This window comes from Sapajus apella, unplaced genomic scaffold (genome assembly GCF_009761245.1).
Source record: "Sapajus apella isolate SASKATOON/1434 unplaced genomic scaffold, GSC_monkey_1.0 scaffold56, whole genome shotgun sequence".
Lineage (NCBI taxonomy): Eukaryota > Metazoa > Chordata > Mammalia > Primates > Cebidae > Sapajus > Sapajus apella.
This window is the reverse complement of record NW_022436996.1, coordinates 14029004-14037908: the sequence shown is the minus strand read 5'-3', so window position 1 is coordinate 14037908 and position 8905 is coordinate 14029004. Positions and strand designations below refer to the sequence as shown.

The window sequence follows — 8905 nt, the reverse complement described above, 5'->3', positions numbered from 1 at the left end:
CATCCTTAGCCTTATACTAAAGCTAGGGGGACAAGAAATATAAAGGTGAAAATTTGTACAATAAGACCATAATAAACTGTTACCAAAGGTGAATGTCAGAGATGCACATATTTGAGAAACTGGGTCTAAATAATTAGACTCAGATGTGTGAAAATTCAGGTAACCAAACCGGAATGCTTTGTACAGAGAAAAATGGAGCAAATGTTCTCAAAAGTCTATCTTTTTTAATGTTTTCTTTCATTGATGTTGCTATCAATGAAAAACAGGTTTTAGGAGAGTTTCCGATCCCCTGAAACACTGAAGTTGAGTACACCAAGCTTTAGACTTCTGACATCAAGTGTTTGGATATGCAACACACTCTCTGGCAATTATTTCATTCATTCCGAAGACAGATTAGAAATCCAGCTCTATTTAGCTTAAAGATGGTCCAAGATAATGTGGAGATGGTGTTAACTGCAGGTGTGTCAAAATCATGTAACACCTTTCCTCCTTCATTTATCTTTTTAAATGCAGACACTATTTCTATTTTTCTTTATCTACCATGAATCTAAGAAGGGACTCTATGGCTAAAAAACAGGAATATGTGGATATCAGTTACTTTAAATTTAAATTATTTTAAAATCAAGGCAATGCTAAATACAGTCTTTGATAAATTAAAAATAATTAGCTGATATACTTGTGAATGGTATTTAGCATCAGAGGGATATTTTGGTAAAATACGATGCTCTAAACACATACATGATAATAAATGCTACAACTAAGAAAGTAAAATATAGAGAAGGACCTATTATCAAGAATTTGGACACTCCTTTGTCCAGAATGTACTTAATCCTGTAGTCAGATGTCATGAGATACGCTTGTGCATGATTATAATTTAGGAATGATTTTATTTTAGGATAATCAGTCTGGTGGTACAGTGTTCGGTGGTTTGGAGTGGGCACAGGTCAAATCAGTGAGATTCATAAAGAGGTTGTATTTCATCAGATGGGAAGTGATGAGGCATGCGTTAAGGGATTAGCAGTGTGAATGGAAACTAAGGAGAGATGAGCGGCATGTAGTAAAAGAATGCAAGAAGGTGATTTATTCCATGAAGGGGCAAGAAAAAGAGAAAAATTAAACATGATACATTGGAAGAGTGGAAGAATTTTACTTCCATTGATAGAAATAAAGGAGTCAGGTGGTTGTAGAGACATGAGTTGAGTCTACGGTGAAATATTTAAAATACATTCATTAAACTGCCGAAGGAAGCATGTGAACCTTTGGAGAGAAGTATAGGAGGTAAATGCAGAATTGAGATTGGGCCATATTGAGTTGATAAGAATTATTACAGCTAAGATAAGTCCTTCAAGGAAAAGCTATAGAAAAAAGAGAGCATGTTCTTCACACAGAAACTTAGAAAATGCTTGCAGTGATGGAATAAAAAAAATTTGAAATAATCATCCAAAAATACAGAAAAAATAAATTTGGAATAAAATCAGGACAGAAGAGTTTCGCAGAGTTGAGAGTTTTAAGAAACAAATAGTTAAATGAGTTAAAAGACAAAGATTGAAGGTAGAATAAAAGTCTCTGGATATGATTTTTAGAAAGCTACAAGTGCCCTTTAAGAGTGCAATTTCTATAGATTAGTGAAGGTGGAAATTAGATTTTCAGCCCTAAATAATGAATGCTATGAGGAAATAAACCCAACCAATCATTTAGGAATGCTGGATGTGAAAGAAAAGGGATAATTAAAATGATAATTATGTAGCAAACATTCTTCTCCCTAAATTGGTTTGTATATTTTTTATCATCAGCAAGTGAGAGTCAATCAAGAGCAAAATAAACCACAGGATGCTAGAGAGGGGGAATAAATGAAAGAATATGGCACTGAGAGTGGTCAAGGGCATGAAATGAAAGGCCAGCCAATTATCGTCACTTAATGATGAGCACTAAAGTGATTCAGTCATTCGTGTAGCAATTTTAGATCTTCAGTGCATTGGATTTCACCCACATACTTTTCAATTAGCCAATATTTATCCATATTTTACAGATAAAGAAATATGAAGTAAATAAAACGTTAGTAGCTTGTTCCAGGCCTCAAGAGGCAGAAAGCAATGTAGATTGTTTGGCGCTGAGGCTCATGCCTTTTCTAGGATGTGATGCTGTCACTCAGACATAGTGAGACAAAGGCTGTAGTAGAGAGGTATGCAGAGTGGGTGAGAAGAGCTTATGAGTCATGGGCTTGCGTGTTCTCCAGCCAGCTCATAGTGTTCCTCACAGTGCAGCAGAGGAACACATTTTGTGATAACAATCTCTTCTGTGTCTTTTACTTCACTTGTCATGTCAGCTCTTTGAGGACAGGGAAATGTAATATTCACTTTGAAATGCCAGCATCTAGTAAAAATGGCGCTTCATAGATGTTTGCCAAATTAATCAAAAATGAAATATCTACTTGGAGGCAGATCTGCTATATAGTCAACAAAGGTTACCAGATGTGTTCTTGTTTTTTATGCTAGAAAGTTTAAGCAGCCATTTCCCTACCATCTTTTTTTCTGGGACCATATGCAAAGGCTTTCTTAGAAAAATAAAAAGACTGAGTAGAAATAAGTAAACAGAACAATAGAAAAATAGAAATAACAAGACATAATTACCACTCACCTTCCTTTTTTACCAAAGATTGAAAGAGCCTAAATCCTCAGTAAGACCCAAAGTTCCCAGGAACTTCAAATTGTGTAAGTTACCTCCAAGACTTTAAATCTATTAAAAGTTTTGCTTCCTTTTTAAAAAAGGCTGAACTTGAGAGGAGATAAGGGGAAAACTCATTTGTTACTTTGTCTCCTGCGGGTTAGAGGTCATATTACCACTGATACCTGTACTATAAGAGTACTACTACTTAACAGTTTATGAAGTGGTTTCTCTATGAGTTGTTTATATTTGAACTTGCATATCGTAGTGAGTTATGTCATATTATCCCATTTTGAATATAAAAAATTAAGTTTATAACCCAAATCACACATCTGGTATGTCATAAAAAAACAAGATGCACATCCAGATTCTCTAATATACTATCTTTTCATGAGACACTGGCCTCATTGTTACCATACATCTGTCTCTTCTGAATCTCTCTTGGTAAGTTATTTATACATTTCATCACATTTGATGTAGTAGACATATGCAGGGTAGTCCTTGAGCTTTGAACCATGTTTATCTTCATTGTTTATCATTTTGCCTACCATCCTTCCTCCCCTGGATACTATATGGAAGGATGTTCAGTGTGCATTTGAAAAGAAGGTATATTCTGTTGCTGTTGGATGGAATGCTCTGTCTATGTTTGTTAGGTCTATTTGGTCTAAAGTGTTTTTCAAGTCTAATTTTTCTCATTAATTTTCTGTTGAAATGATTCATCCACTGTTGAACGTAGTGTATTGAAGTCCCCTACTATTTGTGTTGCCATCTATCTCTCACTTCAGATCCTTTAATATTTGTTTTTATTTATTTAGGTGCTCCAGTGTTGGGTGCATATATATGTACAATATTTATATCCCTCTTGATGAATTGAACTGATCCTTTTATCATTACACAGTGCTCTTCTTTGTCTGTTTTTTGTTTGTTTGTTTTTTGTCTTTTTTTGAGATGGAGTCTCACTGTCACCAAGGCTGGAGTACAATAGTGCAATGGCTTACTCTAGGCTCACTGCAACCTCTGCCTCCCAGGCTCAAGCAATTCTCCTGCCTCACCCTCCTGAGTAGCTGGGATTACAGGCATGCACCACCACACCCAGCTAATTTTTGTATTTTTAGTAGAGATGGAATTTCACCATGTTGCCCAGGCTTGTCTTGAACTCCTGACTTCAGGTAATCCACTGGCCTCAGCCTCCCAAAGTGCTGGGATTACAGGTATGAGCCACTGCACCCAACCTTCTTTGTCTGTTTTACAGTTTTTAACTTAAAGTCTATTTCTCTAACATATGTAGAGCTACCCTTGCTGTATTTTGTTTTCTATTTGTGCAAAATATCTTTTCTCATCTCATCAATTTCAGTCCATGTGTGTCCTTAAAAGTGAGTAGAGTCTCTTTTAGGCAGTATATAGTTGAGTCTCTCTTTTTTAAAAATCCATTCAGCTACTCTATGTCTTTTTTATTGGAGAATTTAATTCATTTTCATTTGAAGTAACTATTTATAGGTAATGACTTACTAGTACCATTTGTTAATTGTTTTATAGTTTTTTTTTTTCTGGTTCTACCTTTTTTTTCTTTCTTCTCTCTCTTTCTGTCTTACTTTGTGGTTTGATGATTTTCTGTAGGGGTATGTTTTGAACCAATTCAATTTGTTTTGTGCTTTAACTAAATATTTTCACTTTGTGGTTACCAAGAGGCTTACCTAAAATGTCTTATAGTTAAAACAGCCTGTTTTGAGCTGATAACAACTTAACTTTGATTGCATACAGTAACTTTACACTTTCAGTCCCTCTGGCCACATTTTATGTTTTTGATGTTGAAATTTATCATTACTTTTTTTCTTTTTTGATACTATATTTTGCTCTTGTTGTCCAGGCTGGAGTGCAATGGTATGACCTTGGCTCACTGCAACTTTTGCCTCCCCGGGTTCAAGCAATTCTCCTGCATCAGCCTTCTGAGTAGCTGGAATTATAGGCATTGCCACCATGCCCAGCTAATTTTTGTATTTTTAGTAGAGATGAGGTTTCACCATGTTGGCCAGGCTGGTTTTGAACTCCTGACTTCAAATGATTTGTCCACTTCGGCCTCCCAATGTGTTGGGATTACAGGCATCAGCCACTGTGCCTGGCCCAGAATTTACCATTACTTTTAATGGGTATCTTTTGATAATTTATTTTAGTTGTAGTTATTATTAGTAATTTTGTCTTTTAATACTCGTACTAGGGATAAAATTGCTTTACACACCATCATTACAGTCCTAGAGTATTCTGAGTATGGCTCTGTTTTACTTATATTACTGAATTTTGTATTTTTTAAGTTATATGTTATTAATTCACAACATTTTATTTCAGATTAAAGAACTTTCTTTAATAACTCCTATAAGGCAGGCATAGTGGTGATGAGCGCCCTTCACTTTTGTGTGTCTGGGAAAGTTTTTATTTCTTTTTCATTTCTGAAATGCAGATTTTTCTGGGTAAAGTATTCTTGATTGGCAAGTTTTTGCTTTCAGTCCTCTGACTATATCAACCCAACCTTTCCTGACCTGCAGGATTTCTGCTGAAAAATCTGTTAAGAGTTGTGTTGAAACTCCTTTGCATGTGATGTGTTTCTTATCTATTGCTCCTCTTAGAATCTTTTCTTTGTTTTTGAGTTTTGATTATTTTATGTTTTGTTGAACTCCTTTTTGGGTTGAATTTGATTGGAGATATGAACTTCTTGTACCTGGATGTTGGTTCTGTCTCCAGGTTAGGGAATCTTGCAGCCATCCTTTCTTTAAATATGGGTTTTGTCCCTTTTTCTAACTCCTAGCTGTGGTCAGTCTGGCTTGTCTCCCATAATTTGGTCTCCCATAATTCGTGTACCTTTTCTTCATTCTTTTTCATTCTTTTGTCTGTTTGCCCCTCTGACTGGCTAATTTCAAATATTCTGTCTTTTGGCTAGCTGATATTTCTTCTGCTTGAGTCTGCCATTGAAACTTTTAATTGAATTTTTTCAGTCCAGCCTTTTTATTCTTTGTCTCTAGGATTTCTATTTGGTTCTTTTTTATTGTTTCTATTTCTTTGTCAAACTTCTCATCTTGTTTGTGTATTTTTTTCTAAATTTTATTTAATTTCCATCAGTACTTTTTTTTAACTTAAGAAGATTATTCTGAATTCTTTGTTACTTCATATCCATTTTTTTCAGGGTTCATTATTAGAGCTTTATTAGTTTTTTTTGGACGTGTCATGACTCCCCAATGCTTTGTAATCCTTGTGTCTTTGTATTGTTATGTTTTCATTTGAAGAGACGTCCCTTCCTTCTGGCCTTTACAGATGTTCTTTGGCAGGGCTTACTATTTAGTCTAGCTTGTAATTCTTCAAGAGCCAGCTGGTAATGACCTTGGGCAGGCAAAGCTACCTGTGGGTTTTCTACTTGGCTGGGTTGCTGCCTTTGCTCTGATATTGGCTGGGGCTACTGACTGGGACCTGCTGTCTGGCAAGATCACTGGCTGGGCTCTGTTATCACACAGAGCTACTGACTGGGTACTGCAATGGCTTCTGGTCATACTTGTCACAGAATTTATTCCCTGGCTGGAACATTGTGCTTTTTGGGATTTGCTGTTGGGCAGGGCTGTAGGCTGAACTCCAAAGTTAGGTGAAGTTGCTGCTTAGAATGAGTGGGACCAGAGGCTACACTCCTTAGAAAAGCACAGTTGAGGGTTGCTTCCCTTTTAAGGTGGAACTTCCTTATAAAGTTGCTTCCCTGTAAGATGGGCTTTTGGCTGAGTTGAGTTTGACCTCCCAGGTCAAGCAGGTCTAGCCCTCATACTTCTCTGAAAGACATGTAGGTGTTCTTGAGTAGGCTTTTTGGCTGAGTAGAGCCATGGATTGACTTCCGGGGTCTAGCAGGTCTACCTCATGTGTCTTTCTGAATGGGTGGAGGTGTGCATCTCCTTGTCTTGGCAGGGGTCACTGGTGTGGACTCTGAGACTGGGCATGAGGACTAGCCATCTAAGGACTCAAGCTAGGTTGAACTTCCCACCATGCTTCTGAAGATGATCAGCTTAGCTTTGTAAATGAACTAACAGTATCTCTGATTGGGCGCCATAGCTAGCAAGAACACAGAGATATCACCATGATCTGTGTGCTGGTCACTATGACCTCTGCCTCCTTTCTTTGTTTCTACCTGACACCAGGTAGTCTAACTATGCTATTACCCCCAGTGTTCTACATGAGGTAAGCCCAGAGTTGGGTTTCTGAGAAGCATCTTGGAATACTAGAGAAGCTGAATGACTGCCTCTAGTTTTTCTTTTCTACTGTAAAAAACATGGGCCCAGGAAAACCCTCTTTGTCTGGTATTGTGTTGACTTTGGCAGGGAGCAAGGTGGCAGGGTTGTAGTGAAACTATGCTTCTTAGTCTTCTAATTTGGTTTTCATTCCATGTACCATGTGGTTGTCTCAGGTTAGTGTCCAAGTCTTGGGGTATTTTAAAAGATATTCTGGTCTGGGGATAGTTGCTAGTTGAATGTTCCGTGGAGAACAGTAGAGTCTGGGACTTTCTAAACTTCCTTTTTGCTGACATTACCAGAAAAAAAAACCTACCTGCCCTGGATACTGAGGTAAGTTAGTAAAGAGGTAAAGCTTCCAAAAATTGCACTGCATAATTCACAGGCTTCAACTGGCTTATTTGAGTCTACATTATGTCCTTATGAAAGCACTGCTGTCTCTCTAATGCAAAGTAAATACATTGTATATTGAAAATAAGCCTGTCATCTTGGCCTCATGAATTATCTAAACTATTTGGTCAAGGCTGGAATGTTGTATACAGTATGCATTCCTAAGGAGTTATTCTTATGATTCTTGGATTCAACAGCTTCTGTTTTTTTCTGACTCTTTTTTCAGATTAATATTCCTCACATTTTTAAGTGGAAACAGATAACCAGACTTGGGCAAGTGAATTTATTCTCCTTGGCTTATTTAGTGACTGGTGCACTCAGGTCTCCCTGTTTTCCTTGTTCTTGGTCACATACCTCATGACAGTGCTGGGGAACTGTCTCATTGTTCTTCTGATCAGGCTGGACAGCTGACTCCACACTCCCATGTATTTCTTTCTCACCATCCTCTCCCTCGTTGATGTCTCCTATGCCACAAGCATAGTCCCTCAGCTACTGGCGCATTTTCTTGCAGAACATAAAGCCATCCCATTCCGGAGCTGTGCAGCCCAGTTATTTTTCTCCCTGGCCTTGGGTGGGATTGAGTTTGTTCTCCTGGCAGTGATGGCCTATGACCGCTATGTGGCTGTGTGTGACCCCCTGCGATACTCAGCCATCATGCACAGAGTGCTGTGTGCTAGGTTGGCCATCATATCCTGGGTCAGTGGATCCATTAACTCTTTCATGCATACCACCATCACCTTTCAGCTGCCCATGTGCACAAACAAATTTATTGATCACATATCCTGTGAAATCCTAGCAGTGGTCAGGCTGGCTTGCATGGATACCTCCTCAAATGAGGTCACCATCATGGTGTCTAGTATTCTTCTTCTGATGACACACTTCTGCCTGGTTCTTTTATCCTACATCTGGATCATCTCTGCCATCCTAAAGATTCAGTCCACAGAGGGAAGAAAGAAAGCCTTCCACACATGTGCCTCTCACCTCACGGTGGTTGACCTGTGCTATGGCACAACCATTTTCACTTACATCCAGCCCCATTCTGGTCCCTCAGTCCTTCGGGAGAAGCTGATCTCTGTCTTCTATGTCATTGTTATGCCCCTGCTGAACCCTATGATTTATAGTCTAAGGAATAAAGAAGTGAAGGGGGCCTGGCATAAACTATTAGGGAAATTCTCTGGGTAACATCAAAGCTGGCAGCTTGATTCATGAACATCACTTTGAGAAAAAGCTTTGCCTCATGTGTTCTTCACCCAACTCAGATATGACAGGGATAATGTATGTTGCCCTGGCAACCAGGAAGGAGATGACGTAACATGCACTAAGGCTGTCACGTAGGAGGCTGAGTGGTTGAGTTGGATGGAGTGTGAGATGTGGGGATAATTTTCTATCACAGCAGTATGATTAGTGGAGTTAGCTACTGCTGTAGTAGAACCTTCCAAAATGTCTCAATCTCCACTCTTACATCCTGGTGATAACTTTAAGAAAGTACTACTTACTGTTTGGGTATGTCGCATTATTTATAATCATCAACCTATTCATATATCTTACCTTGGACAACTGGTTCTTATTTATCCACATTTTGTAAAAGGTTGTAG

General features: G+C 38.2%; 1 pseudogene; it reads left to right on the top strand.

Moving 5' to 3' along the window:
• The first annotated feature begins 422 nt into the window (after positions 1 to 422).
• Positions 423 to 8492, top strand: LOC116528031 (annotated as a pseudogene).
• The last annotated feature ends 413 nt before the right edge of the window (positions 8493 to 8905 follow it).